The 16,573-nt window shown below is 32.5% G+C and overlaps 1 long non-coding RNA gene across 1 annotated transcript in view; it reads right to left on the reverse strand.

Moving 5' to 3' along the window:
• LOC108736909 overlaps positions 1 to 1,599 on the reverse strand; it is a 17,775-nt gene extending 16,176 nt beyond the window's left edge. The window contains exon 1 of the long non-coding RNA XR_003230954.1: positions 1,395 to 1,599. This is a non-coding gene — a long non-coding RNA (uncharacterized LOC108736909). The remainder of the gene's footprint in view (positions 1 to 1,394) is intronic.
• Between the last annotated feature and the right edge of the window lie 14,974 nt (positions 1,600 to 16,573).

Here is a 16,573-nt window from a genome sequence, read left to right on the forward strand (position 1 = left end):
AGAATAAGAATTTTAATATATTTTTTAAATGTTTACAAACACTTCCAACTTGTGTTTACTAAATGTTGCTGTTTTAAATTGCCTTTAAGCCACAGACAGACACAATGTTATTAATGTGTTGTAATGAAATTCGCTGATAATTCTTTTTAGAAAACACATGCACTTGTGTAATAATTTGAAAAATGACTTTTTAATGGAAAAATCGTGCACACAAATTATTTGCAATGTTTGTGGCTAAGTAGTAATAGTAGTAGCAGTAGTAGCAATTATTTACTATATATTAAACATATGTTTAACACCAGTTAGTGCTTGAGTATAGTAAAGTAAGTAACATTCAGAAAGTTCATTTTCTCTTGTTCTTAGCTGGCAGTGTCATTGGCATTTCATTGCCAGTGTCAGGTTGTATTCGAGCTTTAAATTAGTCGTAAAAGACAAATTGTTACAGCGTTATTATTCAAACGAAATGAATTGTGTAAGAAAGTAAGTAATGTAACTTTTGTGTGAATTAAGCGATAAAAATTATAGTTGGGCACGTACTTTCTACCTAATGTGTAGCTAATTAGACTTGAAAGCTGTAAAGAAAAAATCATGAAGTTACTTTCATTGATGAACGAGTTAAAAATGTATAATAACAAATTGAAAGTCTAAACACAAAACACTTTACAATCAAATACCTAAACATATAATAAGTAATGGATAAACAACATTACGTCCCTGATCAGCGTTTTATTGAAATGCAAGGTGTTTTTTTACTTTCTTTTTAGCAAGTTCATTTTGTCATAAAAATAGAATATTTTTAAGAGATTCCACATGGTCGTTAATCTGGCATTCGCACCTCGATTGCTTCCTATATATCTTGACTCAATCTTCATGTTTTCCGAAAATTAGAACAATTAATTGTAAACAGTAATCTAATCTAGGACTTTCTCTGTCCCTTTTTACTCCTACTTTTGTTTCTAGTATGTCCCTAGGCCTCTCATATCTTAAATGGTTTCATATCATTCTAATATAGATCTGCTCTTCTATGGCGCCCTCTGTTCTTCTTCCTTTTCTAAAACTTTCTCATTTCACTGTTCACTTTTCACAAGCAATAAAAACATTCATTTAAGAAAATAGAAGAACAGAAGACTTTATAGATGTCAATAAAAAATAGGTTGGATAGGTTCGTAAGACACCCTTTCAGACATGAAGGACTAGTCAGAGACATATTAGAAGCAGAAACAGGAGATAAAAGGAGTACATTATTGTTTACAAATAGTTAAAGACGTGGGATGTTTTAGATATATTATTAAAAATAATTAAAATATTTAAATGCATTTTCTTTTAATTTTATTATAGGTAGCAATTTAATTATAATAGATGAATTTTATAGGTACATACAATGTGCTACATACCTAAACACCTTGAAATGTACCGCAATGTAACAGTTCACTTCTTTGGGTTTATGTTTCTTCATTTTCTTCAACACTAATTTATTCTTTCAATAACTGTATTTATATAAAAAAAGACTTTTGGAATAAAATTCCTATTGTCTTGTAAAATACTGTCATTGAATTTAGTAAAATATCCGCATGTCAGTATATGTATTTATGCTGTTGTGGGTTTATCGCGACTTTTTTGTTATAACAAATAATTTACGTAAATGATAACCTTTAGCTACCTTATATACACGTATTACATATGGATATACAAAGGTGAGGAAATCGGTTGAGAGTATGCGACCCCTGCGGTTTAAAGAAATGTTCCGCTAATGCAAAAATATGCAAATTATATCTGCGTTGATATGATTACAAGGATTTCTTATAAGATCACCACTTAAATCACTTTTACTTGCGGAAATTTAATAGAAAACGTTAAGTGTGAGTGGTAGGATAACTGTACTATGCGAAAATAAAAAGTAAACATACAACCACGTATGTTTTGAGATAATATTATTCAAGATGCCGATGTCTAATTAGTTAAGAGTAATTTCTATAATAGTTGTAGACTGTTTCAAGCATTTGCTTTTTTTTGCGTTTTGCTTATTTGTTGCGGTTTTTTTATTAAGTAATCGCGAACTGATTTTGCAATAATAAAATTCCCTCCCTACTTCATCTGTTTTTGAGTTAATTAAGTGTCACATTTACAATTTTTAGACTTCCTAGATACGCGTTTGAAATTTCAGCAACTCGTACATATGTTTCATTAATATTCATAAGATTACTTTCGATTTGATATTAATTATTTTATAAATCAATGTTATTTTTTCATTCATTAAAATTTCACCGTAATAACATCAACTTTGCCGTAACATTTCCCTTGTCATATAGCCTACCTTCAACTGTTATATTAAAGATCAACATTCTTGACAAAGATATTGCGTAAACAGCAAGTGGACCAACTTCTATAAAACAAAGAATGTTACTGAAAATAATAATTAATACGTATTCTTTTTTCGAGGAATTCTATTATAATTAGAATATAAAATTTGTATTACTTTCAGCTTATTTAATTATTTATTTTCAATATTTACGCAATTTTAGAAGAAATTTCCATTTGTCATAAATTATAAATTAATTAAGAAATACTGGATGTAAACTATACAGTGTTTTTTCCATAAACATTCTATCTTCGTTTATCTATTTTCTTTATTTTCTTTAAGATTTAAATTCCTTGTACCTAGATGAATAAAATCAAATTGTCTACAATTTTAATTCAAAATAAAATGGAGTAACTTACTTACTTGCGATAGTTTTCTTAGTCCTTGCAACATTTGGATTTAAATATTATTTGTATATAATTTCCGGTCTAGATTTTTTCCCCACGGAAAATAGTAATAAGTAACTAATTTCTGTTATCACCTGATAAATTTCTAGACACGAAAAATTTTGGAACTTAATAACATTTCGCTCGATGTCGAATTTTGTCGATGAAATTGTTATTAAGTCACTGATAAAAAAGCGAATTCAACATCCTTTCTTAAGAAACAAGTAATAGTTTTTTGTGCCTAAAAATGGCAATTTCATGCTTTCTTTCAATGGTCAATGGTGGATTATGGCCGTGTTTTTTACGATTGATTATTAATAACATTGTGTTTTATTTCTGATCGTCACTAACGTCTGTAATTGAAGTGTATTATAAAACATTGTTCATGGCACTTTAACATTTAATGTTACCTATCGTATAAGCGTATAGGTAATATATTTCATTCAATTAAAACGGTACTGCCACGGTATGTTACTTGGGTACGTATACCACAAAGGTATCGAAGGTATTATTATTCTTGGTACGGTTGTTACATAGCGGTCTTGTTTATGAATCGTTCCGTATGATCAGGAAGCGATGCGATGTAATCGTGTTAATGGTACACCTACGCTAAGGAATGAGGTGGTGGTTATGGTAACGAGGCAATTATGTAAGAAGCTCATGATCCCGATTCTTCTTCTGCGGCTAATCGGCATTCGGAGAGGGCCGTCCTCATAACTGTGTCCTGTACCACAAAATAGTTTGATACTAGCACTAGGATAAATAACTGGAATTAAATAATGCAACCGATTCACAACTGGAAAAAAGCAATAGTAATTGAGTAATTTAATACACCAACAGAACTAGTTTGTGCAGTTAAACTTATTTTCGTAATTTTCATAGTTATAGACGTATATATACAAAATTTATAATGCAGATCTTCAAATTTTGTTTTAAACTAATTGTAAGTAAGTAATAATATTGAATACAAAATTATAATTCATGAAATAACAACACTTGGATTTGTTTCACTATTTCACTACAATATCATTAGAAAATTATACTAGCAACTGAAGTTGTGATATGGATTTATGAAGGTTGCCCAATTGCAACACCATCATTTTTCCCATATTAGAGGATGCCTTTGGCATCAATCGGATATACTAATGAATGTACAGATTTTTCGATATTATATTTACATTCTGCGTTGAAAAATATTGGCAATATCGCATGCATTTTTCGAAATCCTCCTATATTGTATCAAGCATACCACATATCTCAGAAGTCAAACATGCTCATCTTAAAATTTTGTTTTTATCATTTATAAACAAGTTGGCATTTGGTTCAAAACAAAATTTGAGGTTTACAAAATGGGCGATTTCTAGCCTATTTTTGCGATCACTCTTTTATTTTTAATATGTTCAAAATAAAAAACCAAACCAGGACATATTTTCCGACGCTCTGAAAATGGATGTATAGTGTTCGGAAATAGTTAAGATGTGGAATCGGGAAATGTGGTCCAATAGGTACATATAACTCTGAGACCTAGCTTGTACTGTATTGTACATTTCTACAGACTGTGTACATTACATAGAAAAATTTTCCATTAGACGTAATTAGAATCTTCTCATGGTTTTTAGTCATTTCAATACAAAATCAAAGTACCTTCTATGCATCAAAATATTTTTAGACTTTCTAACATCTTAAAAGAAGAACAACGGAAACAGGTTATCTAAAAGAATTCGTGTCGGTGTTTTTTTAAGAAAAGAAATAATTTCCATTAAATTTTCATATTTTTATGACGTACACAGTAGAAAACAATATTCATTGATTGGTTATAATAATATTCATGGGCATGGGCATGGGCATGTTTTGAATGTTTTTCGTAGGAATGTGTATTACTGGGACTTCCTTTAATGGTTCATAACTTATTTTGAAACTCAAAAGTATGGGATGTGAAGATTAAGAAACGAACATAAAAACTAGTGTTTCTAATTTTTTTATTAGCTAAACCGTTTTAAACATAGCCTTTAAAATGTATAAACTATTTTTATTAGGTAGGTAGCTACATATACAAAGAACCCATAAATTTGTTGCTCAATCTTTGGTTTTTTGGTAGATTTTTATTAGCATTTATCTATCCCAACCCGCGTCATCGGCCGTTTCCTTTTCTGTGTTGCATACTTCTAGATGATGTGATGGAATTATTACAACTAGAATAATGTTGTACACAATACAATTTTGATTACATTACGGCTTCAGGAGCCAGTTTTTGGTTTTGTAACGATTTATGGTTCGTAAACGCATAGTATTTTTTATTAACAGAATATGTATTATGTATATTGGTTCTTCATCACTATCATAAGGTCGTCAGTCCTAAGACTGGTTGGACACGTACCTCCACTATTTCGTATCCTGAGCTAAACTTTGCATTTCCCTAAAACTAGAACATCCCACATCCTTAACTATTTGCGAACAGTAATCTAATCTAGGTCTACCTCTACCCCTCCTAACTCCTGTTTGACTAGACCTTCATGCCTAAGAAGGTGTCCTACCAACCTATCTCGCCTATTTTTTATTGACTTACATAGAGTCCTCTGTTCTCCTATTCTTTCTAATACCACTTCATTTCTAACCTTTTCTACCCACGATATCCTCATCATCCGCCTATAACACCACATTTCGAACGCTTCTAACCTTTTCTTTTCCGCCGCGCCCACTGTCCATGTTTCGCACCCGCACAACGCCGCGCTCCAAACATACACCTTTAACAACCCTTTTCGAATTTCTAAATTAACCGTTTGCGAGCACAGAAGTGACTTCTTTTTATTAAAGGCGACACGACCCTGCGCTATCCTCTGCTTTATATCCCTATTACTCCTTCCATCCTGACTTATCTGACTTCCTAGATATCTAAAATCAGCCACTTCTTCTAATTTTTTGTCTCCTATCTTTATATTGGTCTTTCCCTACTTTTTCTTCCCTTACATACCAGTATTTTAGTTTTACTTTTATTTATTTTCATACAGTAGTGATCTGTCAGTACCGCTTACCATTTTATTTAAAGCCATCTCTAACTTCTCCTTGCTGGATGCTAAAACTGCTATATCATCTGGAAATCTAAGCATACTTATCTTTTGCCCTTGCACATCTATCCCTACAGTTGTACTGTCTTTAATGAAGTTGATGGCGTCTTCGATGTATAGGTTCTTATGGAGAAATCAATTATTGAGGTCAATGTTTAAAATTTTTAGACTGTCCTTTATTAATAAAAAAATACACGTCTGTAGGAATTTATCGACAGGAAGATTTAGTCCTTAATGTTGTTGCGGTCTACACCTACATATTAGAGATTAACTGAAGTAGAAGAAACGGTTTTGCACTGGCTGGTGTATTATTCTAGATGACCTTTTGATATTCTTGAATGACCGGCATAAGTAAACACTGTAACGATTGGAAAGTGTTGCAAACGTCATGATTCAAAGTTTGCCAGGAAATGTTTTACCTGTTTACAAATGATCATGCGTTACAAAGCACGAATTTATTTATATGTATTAAAACATCTACTCAATAAATAACTATCTTTTCTTAACGACAGTTATATACGACGGGTTTGTTATACATACATATTAGGGCATTTGAAGGCGGGAATATTTTGTTCTTTTATGATTTTTGGAAGCCACTTTATTTCGTTGATACAGGGCGATAATAAATGTTTTTCAATACAGTACCACCATAAGGTCGTCAGTCCTACAACTGGTTCTCACACACCTCCTTTCTTTCCTATACTGCGCTAATGTTAGCATTACCTTAAAATTACAACAACCCATATCCTTAACTGTTTCCAGAGATGTGATTTATTTGAAATACTTGCATTTAAAATGCAAATACAAAATAAAAAATATCTATTTTTATCTTGCATTTAAATACTTTTTTAAGAAAAACATTTTCTATTTTATTTGAAATACTTTTACAAACGTATTTTCTATTTGTAAAACGCAAAATACATTTTTGTCGTTAAAAGTTTCCCTAGTATCACCGGTCAAACATTATACAAAATGAAGAATGAAAGTTGCTCATGTAGGCTATTGAAGGTATTATTACAAGCTTAAAAAAGGGACAAAGAGACTGTTAGATTGCGTATGAATGTCAAAACTCGAATTTAGTTAACGACACTCAACTTTTCTTGGTGGAGGATAAAAAACACGTTGGATATTAAATCTTAATAAATACATTTACAATACGAAGAATTTGACTCAAAGTTACAAAACGATGACACTGGTAAGGATAACTATAAAGTGTGTTTACTGTTGAACAACTTAAATCGAAATCCTACAAACACTGTTGCCAACCTACTACAGGAAAAAATCCCACGCACAGGTCCAAAAAATCCCATATTTTCTCTAAAAATCCCTTCAACTNTTTCCTATAATCTCTTAATAACATTTCAACCCTTGTATACTAACTGCATGACATCTATAATCCTTACTTTTCCTAATTGCTATTTTATGATGGGTCTCTTCGGTTATTTCAGTTCAAACTTAACTTCTTGGTATTTCTTCTAATCGTCATTTCCAGATTTCACTAGCAACTTATTGGTTCCCTACTTTAATCACTTATTTCTAACTCCTCCTTATCACCCTTTCTACAATCTCTTTTCGAAAACTAAAATCAGTTCTGACCTGTGCTTCCTAACTTCAACTTCTACTTCTACATTTCTAGTCTTCATTTCATTTTCTGTAAAATTAAATACTTTACCGTTTTCACGTGTTATTAATTAAATCATCCACCTATCATCTGAACACATCGAGTCCAAAATACAATTCAAAAGAGTTCAAGACAATTTATTGTAGGGACTTGAGCAGGTATCTATAGGCTGCACCAGTAGGCTTGAACGCACGTCGCCGTCGTATGTAATCAACCGTTTCATCGTACAGCATTATACGATTATAGCTGACAAAATTTTACGTTTACAATTAGAAAAATGAGCGCCTTCATAATATAATATCAGGTCAACAAAATCAAACAAAACCAACCAGAAAATGGCAAATTACAAAATATACCGCAAAAATAAGGAAAAATCCGTTTATCCCTCGAGAACGTTAAAAATCCCTCGAATCGGGATAAATCCCTCGAATTGGCAACACTGCCTACAAATATTAGATGTTACTTACTATCTACAAAAATTAAATTTAGGGGGGGTTGATAAATCAGAGCGTCAAGCGACACTGGTTGTAAGAATTGTCCCCTTGCAGGTAGCGGGCAGTATCTTAAAAATTAATAATCAGGAATTTCGAAAGTCAGTGACAATTTCTAGGTATAAAGATTCGTTTGAAGAGAATTATTGAAACGTACAAAATAAAAATGATGAAACGAAATAAATATCTAAATGAACGTTACTTAAATATTATTAAATGTAAATGTTAATAAGACGATGATTGAAGAATACTGAAAATAATATGTATAACAATTAACTCCTACTTAACAGAGACATTCCACGAATGCCTTCTAATTCTTTAACTGAACAGAGTCCAAAAAAATCTAATCTCCTTGGAAACGGATAATCTAAAATATTGGATCGATATTCTTTTCCGGGTTCAATGTCATGGTCCATGGAATTTTGCAGTTCCAAACTGACATTAGCATCTGCCAAATTACCACTTAGCAAGGAACTACAAAATTTTATGGATTACGACAAGAGAGCCCGCAAAACAATATCGAATTGATATACGCCAGATGTGTAAAACTGAAAACTGTGGTGTGCTAATAAATATGTACTATAATCCAAGAAATATCTTGAGTAAGTAATTTTTAAGAAATATGTATGTAGGGTACAAACGCTACTGCATTTGTTTTGTTCTGTTTGTACGAACAGAAAGCCTACTTTCATCCTCGATATTCCATTAGAAGTAACACGCCCATGGGTACCTAAACCGTTTATCTCGCCCATCATTACCGTAAAGAAATGCAATTTATGCATTTGAGATTGCGCGTGTAATCGAAATGAAATACACAAGCCAACAAACAACATATGGTCATGTAAGAAGTGATTTTGCAATTACGCAAAAGTTCTAGGTATGGAGGAGACCAGAATATGAAAGTTTAATTATTGTATTTTCTTCTTAACACGGCGTGCGGCGTGGCGATGGCGTTAGAAATTTTCATGTATTCTAGGAATTAGTTGCAGAATAAAAAAACAAATAAGCAATAAGCTGACATGCAATAAAGCTGAGCCATTCTTTTGTTATAAAATTCCTAACTGGTGATCCATTCTAGTTTTGCAATTAGAACAAGGTTAACATACTTCCAATTTCAATAGCAAATTCTTCACTTTTTACACCAATTTCGTAACAGAATGCGGTGTATTTTTGTCGACCTGTGCGGAAATCTATTTATTTTTGAGGTATTATTAAGCGTGGTGGGGATGGAAACGAACCTGGGCCTGGACAGTGGAATCAGGACAAAACCGAACCGAAGCTTTATACCCTTAAGATTACCTACTAATATACTGGTACAATTGGACAAAACAGAAACTACTACTACTACTACTGATGAGCAAAGTAGCACCAAGACCAAAAGCAAGACTGTCTCGTATTGGTCTTGATCTCGGTTTCACTGATATAGTCTTGGTCTTAATCTTGATTTTGCGCGTCATGTTTTGGTCTTGTTCATTTAATCTCATACCTACGTATTTTTTTAATAATTCTAAGCATAAATTGATCTATTTACAGATACAATAATTGTCTTAAATACTGAAATTTTCTGTCATATATGTGAGCTTGTGACTTTTAAAGAAAATAATGTCGATAATTGCGAGACTTATGAAAACTTGAGAACTTACCCTTCCCCCAACGCATAAATTGACCTTTTACCGAAAAACAAAATATCGAAAAAGAAATAAGTTTTGTTCGTATAAGCGAGCACTAATAAAGAATTTTTAAAATTTAACTACTAAGGGGTTTAAAAAGCAGGTCCAAAGTTTTGTGTATCGACCAAGGCATAGTCCAAACTGCTGGGCCAGGAATCGTGAAATTTTGCACGAAGAATTATTTAGTAATGGTGTCATTCACTATAAAATGAATAAAATACCACCCCTAAAGGTGTAAAATGGGGTTTTTCGATATAGTCGAATTTCATACGGGACGAAGTCACGCTGCCTAGTATAAGATAAATTATTATCGGCTTATTTAAAATATGATATTACTTTCATTTGAAACAAGTGTTTTATATCACAGAAATATGCATCTGGTAGGTATATGTACGAGGGTGGATTGATAAGTTTCCGGCCTAACCAAGAGATGACGCCACTAGGCCTACCTTGAGGTGACATTCTATAGTACCATCCTTGGATAGCTTGTAGCTATAGTTTCAGCCCGATCTCCTTGCTANATAAATTGATCTATTTACAGATACAATAATTGTCTTAAATACTGAAATTTTCTGTCATATATGTGAGCTTGTGACTTTTAAAGAAAATAATGTCGATAATTGCGAGACTTATGAAAACTTGAGAACTTACCCTTCCCCCAACGCATAAATTGACCTTTTACCGAAAAACAAAATATCGAAAAAGAAATAAGTTTTGTTCGTATAAGCGAGCACTAATAAAGAATTTTTAAAATTTAACTACTAAGGGGTTTAAAAAGCAGGTCCAAAGTTTTGTGTATCGACCAAGGCATAGTCCAAACTGCTGGGCCAGGAATCGTGAAATTTTGCACGAAGAATTATTTAGTAATGGTGTCATTCACTATAAAATGAATAAAATACCACCCCTAAAGGTGTAAAATGGGGTTTTTCGATATAGTCGAATTTCATACGGGACTAAGTCACGCTGCCTAGTATAAGATAAATTATTATCGGCTTATTTAAAATATGATATTACTTTCATTTGAAACAAGTGTTTTATATCACAGAAATATGCATCTGGTAGGTATATGTATATATCATGATTAATTTTTGCCATCTGGTAGATAAGATAGTTCCAACCAAATAAACCTGTTTTAATCCTTAATATTTATTTATAACTCCTATGAAACCTTTAAGTATATCTGACAATAGTTTTCTCTTTTAAAAATATACAATTCATAAAAATGAACATTCTGTAGTTTCGTTTTCTGCTGTGGTACATTGACGACTTTATGACATTTCCTGACAAACAACACCACTGATCTCACTAATTAACCCATCAACCAAAGCCACACCAAAGGTCAATCGTATTTCGTCGGAAGGTTTACGTAATATGCTTAAAGCGAGCATATAAGTAATATTAACAAGTCTCAATTAAAAAGAAAAATCTCTTCCATAATTTCAGACTTGTAGATGTCTATTATTCTAACGGTTTTTATAATGGTTTTATCTAATACTCAAGCACCTACCAGTAACAAGGTATATCTGTTGTTGTTTGATTAACTAGCTTTTGAAAATCAAATCAGTGAACAATGTAGTTGTTCGGGCCTCTCATACATGCACAAGAGAAATGTAGTAACAGTTGAGTAATAAGGACCTTGGGCGATTTTGTTTCTTCCTCAATTTAGGGAGATATTGTTTATGTTGTTGGTATCTAACTGTCCCACTTTTTGGGTAAGGCGTATCCTGAAGGTATTCCATTTACTTTTCTTTCGAATCACTAATCGCTTATAAAAGATTTAATAGAGAAAGTTTACGTTGTTGATAAATTGAAAGAAAAAAGGATTATACATCTAGGCTTTGCTGGCTGATACGTAGAAAAAAAAGAGATAAATAAAGCCAATGATTGTCCTAAACTTCCTTTTCTGATGTTGGGTAACTATTGTATTCACTCAGGAATGTGTATAGTCTGGAGTTGTAAGTAACAATATAGTGATTAAGAACAGTCTTTTGACAAGTTACCTTACGTCTTAAATCTGTTCGATTAACAGTAAGTACACTCCCAAGGAAAGAAAGCTGTTAATGATGATTTATCAATCGGATATAAATAATGTGAATTAAACTGTTGTTGACTACAATTTTTATGAAACAGTATGTTTAAATTAAAAATAAAAAGGACAATACGATATAGGGTTATGAATAATGCATTATAGGTACTTATCGCAATGCATAACTGTTTTATTACCCATTATTTTGGTAATAAGTAAAGGAAATATTTTCCATTAAACATTACTTCTGAAATAAGAATTGCAAAAACAATTCAAAGGCAAATAATAATTGTAATTCGTAATCCCACATAATAAAGAAACTGAAAATTAACTTTTTCTCCATATGTTTATATTGCATTCTAACATAAGAACCTACTACGAATGAGATATAGGTACCTTGGAGATTTCGAGATGGTACCGACATTTTACATGTTACCTTCTTCGGGCTATGCACATATGTGTACGTCCACGGATTTCTAGATATCATCAGCTGAAATTGTTGTTGCATAATACATAAAATAACCGCACACAGTTCGATAGATTTATGCATATACACATTATATGTATACATGGCTTGTCCTGTAAGTATTAGGACCATATCATGCAGGTAACATCACCGTTACCACCGTTTCTATTTTTCTGCTGAAAGCCTTCAATGTGCGAGCTCTAAATCAGGTACGAAGGTAGGATGTGGTAGCGTTTTACTTTGTTTCTGGGACAAAACTTTTGAACAAATTTTGCTGAATAATTTTGAAAAGCTTCCGTCACTAAAATGCTGATTTGACTCTAATACCTGTCTTACTTTTTACATCAGCTGGTTCTTCAACGCTATGTCTGTCTCAATTGTATAGTAATAAAACATTTGAACTCGATTTTTGGTAGTTCATTTATTCTAAAGGAGAATAAGTCACTGAATAAAATGCAGGGATTGTGCTCTGATTCTTCGTCATTCGGATTGTTATTACAATTCATTGTACTTTTTGAAGTGAAACTTCTTTACGTACGGTAGGGTAGGTTCGTTTCATGCGAGGTGCTATGTAACGAAATCATGCAACGCATTTCCTCCGCTGTCTGTCCCTATGTATGCTTAGATCTTTAAAATTACGCAACGGATTTTAATCCGTTTTTTTTTAATAGATAGAGTAATTCAAGAGGAAGGTTTAAAGGTATAATACATCCATAATATAGTAGAGAAACACTGATAATTTGAAAGGTTTGTAATGTGATGTAACACATTTTTTTTTTGTGCTTACATTGTAAACGCTGGCTGAACCCTACGAGATAGATCAAAACAATATACTACAATATTGTACACCTTAAAAAGGTCCACAAAAAAGTCCCGGATGGTATATGTCTATCTCTTAGGGATAACCCACAATAACCATTTTTATCCTTTACCTTTTACCAGAAATAATAACTTATTTACGAAGCGATTTTTAGCAATACAGCATTAATCCTTATCCAATTAAGTACTTTTAAATACATTGTGCATTTAATATAGATCAATATGTAATTTAAATGAATATTTTCGAAGATGCTACAGACTTAAAATGCAGGGACATAGCGGTTGCGGCGGTACCGGCCGGTTTGTATTGTCTAATGACAAAAAAGCTGTGATTATTGTATATAAAGACATTCTATAGTATATTTACTATCAGCATTGCACCCGTCCGAAACATAGTGTACAAATAATGCCATTAAACGAATTCCTTAACCCCTATCCCGGTATGTTTGTGAGTTTTAAGAATTTTCACTTCAGTAGCGTGTTGTATATTTTTTTTATTTATTTTTTTGAATTTGATCATACACAAGAAAAGTGTTATAATTTCAATTAAAACAACTGGTGATGAGAGTAGGATACTTATATACATATATTATAGCTTTGTGTTGTTCCAATTTTAACATTTTTTTTAGTTCATGTTGCATAATTTGATTTGTAAGCTATACTTAGTTGTTGCAAGTAAGATTTTATGTACATATATACAAGTACGGAGCATGAGTAGTACCTATATAACTGTACAAATCGCCTTTAATANCAGTGCCGGTTTTACCATTACCAGCGCCCTGGGCGAGATTTCTACGGCGCCCTCCAACTACAATTCAAACCCATAGGAAAAAAGGGAAAGCATATAATGAAATAACCATTTATTAAAACAAATAATTATTTATTATAAAAAATAACCATTTATTAGAAACAAACTAATAAAATTTTACTTTTCTGGCCTTTCTATCAGCAAACTCTTTTATAAGGTTATCAAAGTCTATGTTTTCAGCAATTTCGTTTTCAATTGACAAAGTTGCTAAGTTTGTCAATCTAGATTGAGATATTGTTGATCGAAGATAGGTTTTTATCAGCTTCAGCTTTGAAAAACTCCGCTCCCCGCTAGCAACCGTTACAGGTATAGTCAGTAATATTCGCAATGCTATCCATACATTTGGATACAGTTCTTGTAAGTAGCGATCTTTGATGAAATTTAAAACAAAAATAGGTGTAACCACATTTTGATCGGGCAAAAAGGAGATAGACAATGTGTTTTTCTTTGATTGGGGATTCCCTGTAAAATAAACTCCGATCGAACGGATTACGTTCCGTTCAAGTGTTGCCAACATAAAAAAAATCCGCTTAATTTAGGGCTTCCGTCCGCTTAATTTTGAGAATGAGGTGGAGGGCGCCTGCGGCGCCCCTTTTGTCCGGCGCCCTGGGCAATCGCCCAACCGCGCCCTACCCTAACACCGCTACTGATTGTGAAACATGCATTAGCTTAATGGTGCGAGAAAAGTACATAACCGGCGATCATAAGATATTATAATCAATGGGCAATCAGTATCGGTTGCCTTTTATTAGCCGTTACGTATTAATAGATAACACAAAACGTTCCCAAACTCCCAGTTATATGCTCATTTAGTATGGGAATTGTATATGTGTACGTATACTGTAGTACTTAATCCCAAAATACAATAGCAAGATTCATTCATTCGGAAATGAATGTGCCACTAAAAATTATATTCGATAGATTGGTATTGTGTATGAAAATGTTCCATTTGCAGTACCACAACTTCAATATACCCACATCAATCTGTTTTGTGCAACAAAAGTAGTTTAAAATTAATAATAATCAATCTCCCTTCTTCGACAGATAAAATTGAGTGGCGTACTTAGTTGGTTAATATACAAATACCTTTTGTTTTTAATTTAATTAAAGTAAATCAAATTACTATTTCATAAAAGAGTGGTTTTAGTTATTATGAAGATCGTTTATTTTTTAAGGTAACTACCTTAGATTACACATCAGTTGTCGCTAGTGATTCCCTCCGAGGATTCAACACTATCCTGAATCCTCGAAAGGAATTCAAGGTACTATTGGACCCCCTAAGACCAGGGGTTTATCTTATATAAGTTGTTATCGTATTTTACAAGTATTCAGCTGTTTTTGAATTAGTTTTCATGTATTGTGCATAGCTAGGATGATGCTTTTATTTTCAATTCTATAAAATTAATTTAAGTCAATAAGAAATAGGCAACATAGGTTGGTGGGACACCTTCTCAGGCATGAAAGTCTAGTCAGAGACATATTAGAGACAGAAACGGGAGTTAGGAGGGGTAGAGGAAGGTCTAGATTAGATCACTGTTCGCAAATAGTAAAGGATGGAGGTTGTTCTTGTTTTAGAGAAATGCGAAGATTAGCTCAGGATAGGAGAATGGAGGTAGGTGTCCAACCAGTCTTAGGACTGACGACCTTATGATAATTAAAATTAATTTTAGTATTAATAACCTTCTTCATGGTAGGATCGTTAGTCCTAAGAGTCGGACAGGCCCCTCCACTGTTCCCTATCCCGAGGTAATATTCTAAATTTGCTAATATCTACCTGAAATTATATGGTCATTTATCCATAATGAAAACGACATAATGTTCACAAGAAAGCTTAGTAAAACTGAGTAAAGACAGAAAACGAAATAAAATACGGAAAATATGGTTTGCAAAACCCATTTTCCGTTAACTTAATACATATGTTTCGGTGATACCAGTAGTTTTGATGGTAAGGTTTAACGTATTTATGAACCTGTTTCATCCATCACATCATTTGATTTATTGCTTGCAGAATCAATTTAATTTTTAAATCACAAGTGCTAGTTATCGATGCTGACTTAATGGGATCTTACTTTCTCAATTTTTACACCTGTTAGTCATCTGTTTGCTGTTTCTTTGAATGCATACATTTCTGTTGCTTTTGTTTGCTAAATTAGGAATCACAGCAAGCGCTTGTGGAGGCGAATATATATATTATGGTAAATAAAAATGAAAGTTTTACTTTGTATGTATTAATAACGTGTGGTTATTCTCCTATAATCACGTTCTAATAAAACAGGTTCTTATTACTTACCTTTTTAATGAATAATGAAAAAACAGATAGTCGTTATAATGATAATATAACAAAAGGTATCATGGTAGGCGAGTATTATTGAAAAGGCTACTGAAGGGTGAAGAGGTTCTAGGGCAGTACTTGCCAATTGCCCTGGGCGCTGAAAATGAATGTACAATGAATGTATTTGTTTTGTACTCCTTTGGTAACCATCCCCATATTTCCGCTTCATACAGCACTACTAGGGTTTATACAAAAACCGACATTTTATAAAACCGGTTTTCGAATAGTAATTTTTCCAGAAAACCGGTTTTAACCGGTTTCGAATTTTTATAAAAAAATTTTTTGCTCGAATATTCTGTAATTCGAACAAAAAACTTTAACAGAAAATTTGGAGTGATTTTGACTGAAATTATTTATGCAATTTAGTAGAACAAAGAAATAATAGTTGACCAGGATTAAATAACTTCGTTGTTTATGCATAATTTTCACATATAAGGATGTAAATATTTTTATAATAGTGAAACGAGTTATTCAGCAAAGGGTTCGAATAAATAAAAACAATATATTTTCATATTTTTATAATAACCATA

Source organism: Agrilus planipennis, unplaced genomic scaffold (assembly GCF_000699045.2).
Source record: "Agrilus planipennis isolate EAB-ADULT unplaced genomic scaffold, Apla_2.0 scaffold55, whole genome shotgun sequence".
NCBI lineage: Eukaryota > Metazoa > Arthropoda > Insecta > Coleoptera > Buprestidae > Agrilus > Agrilus planipennis.